This window comes from Eumetopias jubatus, unplaced genomic scaffold (genome assembly GCF_037043125.1).
Source record: "Eumetopias jubatus isolate StellerSeaLion01/CBP00866 unplaced genomic scaffold, mEumJub1_p1.0 scaffold_1, whole genome shotgun sequence".
NCBI lineage: Eukaryota > Metazoa > Chordata > Mammalia > Carnivora > Otariidae > Eumetopias > Eumetopias jubatus.
In genome coordinates, this window is record NW_028274807.1 from 123,367,577 (window position 1) to 123,373,259 (window position 5,683).

General features: G+C 33.3%; 1 pseudogene; it reads right to left on the reverse strand.

Moving 5' to 3' along the window:
* Positions 1-5,182: 5,182 nt before the first annotated feature.
* LOC148165056 (U2 spliceosomal RNA) lies at positions 5,183-5,297 on the reverse strand (annotated as a pseudogene).
* Between the last annotated feature and the right edge of the window lie 386 nt (positions 5,298-5,683).

Consider the following 5,683-nt stretch of genomic DNA (forward strand, 5'->3'; position numbering starts at 1 on the left):
GGTACAGTGACTTGCCCAAGCTTACAAAGGTGCTAAACATGGCAGTCAGGCTTCGAATCCAAACCCTCAGTTTCCAGCCCAACTTGAGGCCATCAACTACCCCATAAAGAAATCTCTGGCAAATCTCCAAACACATCCTCACAATGTTCCTAGTGACTTACTTGGAGAAGCCTCTCACTGAACAATCTGTTCCTCCTTTGGCTTTAAGAACACTTTCTACAGGATTCTGTTATAGTCCTTGACATATGGTATCACTCTGAGTTGTATATGTAACACTAACCCCTGAAAAAGTGTTACATTCCAAGAAGAGAGGTATGTCCTTATCTTTTTCTCGGTGTCCCCAGGTCCTAGGGGCAATACCGGACTCAACAAATGCTACAAGTCCTCTGGCATAGCTGGCCTGCTTTGGAGAAAGTCACCCTCTTAACCAGAGACCACTAATTCTGGGTCTAATTAGTTGTGGCACTGAGCTCTGGTTATCACACTTCTGCAACTTGACTCTCTCTTCTATCTCCTAACCTTAAATTTAAGGGAATCCAAGAAATAATTTGAGCATCTGGCTTTGGTTCACCACCAGCTTCAGAAGCCTTATTCACCATTGGGATTCTCACTCCTATTTAGAGCAATGGCTCAGCCAAAGTTACAGAGAGACCAGGGTAAAATAAATGGGAAATTATCTAATATTTCTACTTTCCTTCATCAAGTTTTTAAAGTCAAAGTCAGAGTTCAGTAAAGCTGCTGCTATTTTGGGTCTTAAATAAAAGGAAAAAGATACAAACCAAATGATTTTGATGTAGTCAAAATGATTAAATGAACTTTAGTAAAGATAGGCATATGAATTGAGTTCCTATATAACTATCAAATAGTGTTAAGTGCACATAAAGTACTATATATGCCTACTGGTCACATATAATTCTATTACAGCAATGACTATAAGAGAAAAAATGAATAAACAATTTAACCTGTGGTAATGTTATATAAGCCAAAATTTTAAAATTACCTATGTATATTAAAATTTATAGGGCAAAATAAAGTTTTAGGCCACAGAAGAAAAAAAAAAAACTCTGTGACCTCAGCTGATCTCTCACATTTCCTACCAAGTAGAAGGCTATTTCCTGTGTCTAGACTAGAAGGCAGATGGATGAAAAGTGAGAAAGGAGAGATACTGGAGTGATTATCATTCTCCTACCCACACCCAAAACAGTGACCAGCAGACACTGACTGTTGGCGTAACACTTTAGTTACTTGGAGAGTCATTGCTAAGGGCAGAACAGCAGAAAAAAATATGTGTGGTGATAACAAGGGTACTTTGCCTGATTTTATAATCAAAATTATTCAGGAGGAATATGAAATAAGAAGGAAGATATAGTAGTGGCCCATAACATCCTGGAACTGTGATTTATCAGAGTGTTTAAGAAATATCATCCATAGTGCAGGTGGCCTTAGCAAGGAAAATGAAATAAAACTCTCCTCACCAATGAAATGTTTAAAAGTGCTCAGAAAAAAAAAAAAAGGCCTGGTTAATGCCAGCATCTTTTTCTTCACCAACAAATTCTGATGCCAAACTGGAAAATTATATTTCTACTCAGGTCACCAGGAGGCAAAAACTCTTCAAGAATCTAATAATTGGGGGTGGGAGGGGTGTCTAATCCTCATGATAATCACTGACTGTCAGATTGCTAGATAAGTCAAAAACTGCTGAGGTCAGCTAGGAAGTCTGAAGCATATGATAGCAAGGCTATCCAAGTTAAAAGGTAATTGGGGGATTCAGCTATCCATTTGAATTAAAAATATTGTGAAAATTAACTTTACAAGCTCCAATTAAACTTATATTTAATAATTGGATTATTTACATCTTCACATATTCTCATTAATTTTATCTTTGAAAAGACTCTAATTTATGTAAAAGTATGAAAAAAAGGTACAATTAATCAGTGAATCTTCCTTCCAATCTCCCAAATACTATTTTCTCTTGTGAATGAATTTGCTAACTCCCATTTCTAATAGGTAAAACAAAAATGTTAGACGTATTTATTAAATGAAACCAGTGTGATCATTGGCCCTCTTCAGTTCCTTTGGCCCCTCTACTTACAACTACCCACCCCCTGCTGGAACTGATTGATAGATCTACCAACACAAATAGACAAAACCTATTAGATCCTATTAGAAGCAGAATTGGTGACTATCGAAATACAATATGGTTCTAAGCTCTACTCCTTAGTAAATTTAATTGTGCCCTCTCACTAGAGAATATTTTTATAATCTTGGGATGGGGAACTAGGGTAGTGTTCTAAATGTAATATCACGGTGAAAAATCACAAAGAAAAGATGGACAGATTTGTCTCCATGAAAATTTAAATCTTCTATGCAGAAAAAAGAAACCGTAAAAAACTTTGTGACTAAAAACAATAGCAACAAAGGATCAACATCTTTCATATAAAAGGAACTCTTAAAAACTCAAAAAAAAATATGGGCAAAGGCTATGAATAGGTAATTCACAAAAAAAGAAATACAAATAACCAACAGACATATGGAAAGATGCACAATTTCTATAAAAGTCACAGAAACAAGAATTTTAAAAAGAGTGAGATATCTGTTTTGCCCCTTAAGTGAGGAAAATGGAAAAGGTTGATTATCTCTAGCATGAATGAAGAATCAAGCGCTCTTTTCTGCAGGGAAAATTTTTACAGGAATTTTGGAGAACACACAACATGCGCCAAAATGCAAAGTGTGCGTTCTCCCTAATCTACCAATTTCGTTTAGGACTTTATTCTAAGGAAATAATACCATCACACAGAAATATATTAAAAGAATGTTCAATACGGCATTGTTTTTATTATTAAAAAGTTGTAAAGAATCTGTACTTAAATGGGATGTTGATTAATTCAATACTTCCATGTGTCAGATGGGAAGATAGTTATGTCTTCTGGGGAAAAAATAACAGAAAAATAGATACAATATGATTCTATTTATGATACACCAAATTTAAGATGCACAGTTTTTCACATTTCTAAACTTAAAATGTATCTTACAATTGACAACATCTTACATTCAATGAAATGTGTCTTTATTTATGAATTTAATAATCTGGAAGGTTTTTTTTTAAAAGATTGTATTTATTTGAGAGAGAGAGAGAACACGTGTGCATGAGCGGTGAGGGGGCAGAGGAAGAGGGAGAAGCAGACTCCCTGATGAGCAGAAAACCCCAGGCAGGGCTTCATCCCAGAACCTAGAGATCATGACCTGAGCTAAAGGCAGACGCTTTACTAACTGAGCCACCCAGGTGCCCCAATAATCTGAAAGTGTTTATTCCAAACTAATATTCATGGTTAGCTGTGGAGAATGGCCTACTAGAGGGTTTTATTTTCTACTCTGGTATTGATCCCATTTTTGTATAATCTGTTATATTTTAGAATTTATTATATAAAAACAATAAAATGATTCCCATTTGGCTGTTCTAAAATGTTTTTAAACCACAGGAAGAAAATAATATAGAAGAGCTCATTAATACCCCAATAACCATTCTTTTATTTTTGTGGAAAAAGTTACTTTGATCCCTAATGGATACAAAAAAATAGTATGGGGTTTTTTGTTCTCTTTAAGGTATTTGACCAACCTTATGTGTGCACATTCTTAATGAACTTCAATGACATGAATTCCTAATTTGGCTAAAAAGTGGACTTTTGTCATATTTTCTCTATACAAAAAAATACTCTACAAAAAGAATAGCTCCTTTTTAAAAAGATTACATACTAACTAGTTTAAGAATACTACAGACTATACAGCATTTTAAGAAAAAACACATTCATTATTTAGAAATTAAATATATCATGTTAAAGGGTTCAAACTGAGTAACGTGTTACCTCTCATAGAGGACAAGCCTCTGTAAATCTGAGTTAAAAATAAATAACTGCTTCTTACAACGCGATCTTCAATGGAATGTTACATCTAGCAATGAATTTACTAAAAGGGAAGATGGGAGTATAACCTAGAGTTTAAAATATAATCTTTTATAAAACCATAAAATATGGTAGATTATCTTTCAATATAGAGGGGTGAAATACTGAAATAAATGCCAGAAACTGAAGAAAAAAATACATATATATATTTGACTACATAAAAATTGAAATTTTCTTTCTACACAGCATAAAATACCATAAAGTTTAAAAATAAAAAAAATCAAGAAAAAATTGCAACATATGTAACGAAGTCCTTACTATACAAAGAGCTCCTACAAATAAGAAACAATATAAGCACACCAAAAGAAAATAAGGCTGGAAAGTCACAAAAGAAGAGATAAGTATGACCAATATATATATGAAAATATGTTATTTTTTGCCTATCCAATTGGAAAATACTTTTAAAAGACTGATAGAATCTAATAACCTAATTTTCGTGATAGTATAAGGACACTGACATTCTAATTCAGTATTTATAGTGGTATATATTGGTACACATTTTCTGTAGCACAATCTGGAAATGGTGTTCTTCCAATAAATATTTCATTAATACTTATGTTTAAAATGTACCTACCCATTGAACTGACAGTTTCACTTCTAGGAATTTGTTCTAAGAATACAATGAAACAAGTGCACAAATATTTGTTCAAATATGTTATTTGCAGATTTGTCTGTAATAGCAAAAAACTGGAAATACATAAATGTTCATTATTATGGTATTGTTTAAATAAATTATGTTCTATCCATGTAGTGCAATATTATGCAACCCTTAATAAGGACATTAATGATAAATTATATAATGCAAATGCAAGATCAATCCATTTAAAATGAATGTATGTTCCCCTAAAAGAAAATCTGTTTACAATGGTTTTCTCTGGTTTTATGCATTCCTCTATTACCTAAATTTCTTACGATGAGCATACACTTTATGAGAGAAAAGCCATAGATATTAATGTTTTGAAAAATACATATGTAATCTTTAAGGAGTCCACAAACCATATACCACCAGTACATTTGAAACTACTGGCATTATGATATATCTTAGTCGTATTTTCTTCAGATTATAACTTTCTATAAGATTGTTATCTACATATTGTTCTCTATTAAATTTTTCATTAATTCTTTCTATTTAAACTTCCTTTAAGAACATTTTTTTGTATCAAGATAAATTTTGCCTCTTTCTAAACTATCTTTGTCTGGAGTTAAAATATGTATAAGCACTTAATTGCTCAGCATAATTCCAAACACTTTAATCCACAGGTTCTGTGGCTTTCGAACAGATGACTGTGAAAATGAATGGTTCTACAGTTGATCTTAGCCAAAAGGCCGAGAAGCGATAAAATGAATGGTTCTGAAGAGTTCAGAAAAACCAGAGGTGTCCAAAAAAATAAAAAGATGAATTACAAAAAAGTTCTGGAAAAAAATGTAACTTGTAGCACATGATGGTATTGAAAACGGATGAGTGTATTTACATGTAGATTATATTTGTGTGCATATACACATACATGTATCCTACAGATGCATACGTGAGAGTTCATGTTTCTCACCGTGAGTACTTGCATGTAGGTAATCAAACCTGTTATATACATGCTTTATTTGCACCCCCAAGGAGAGCTACATTTTCCTTCACCTTATCTTCAGTAAACTAGCACCTAACCCATCTACAACGGTTTTCAGCGTCTGGCAGGCTCCATTCTGGCACCTGCTTTGGAGATGGGCCATTT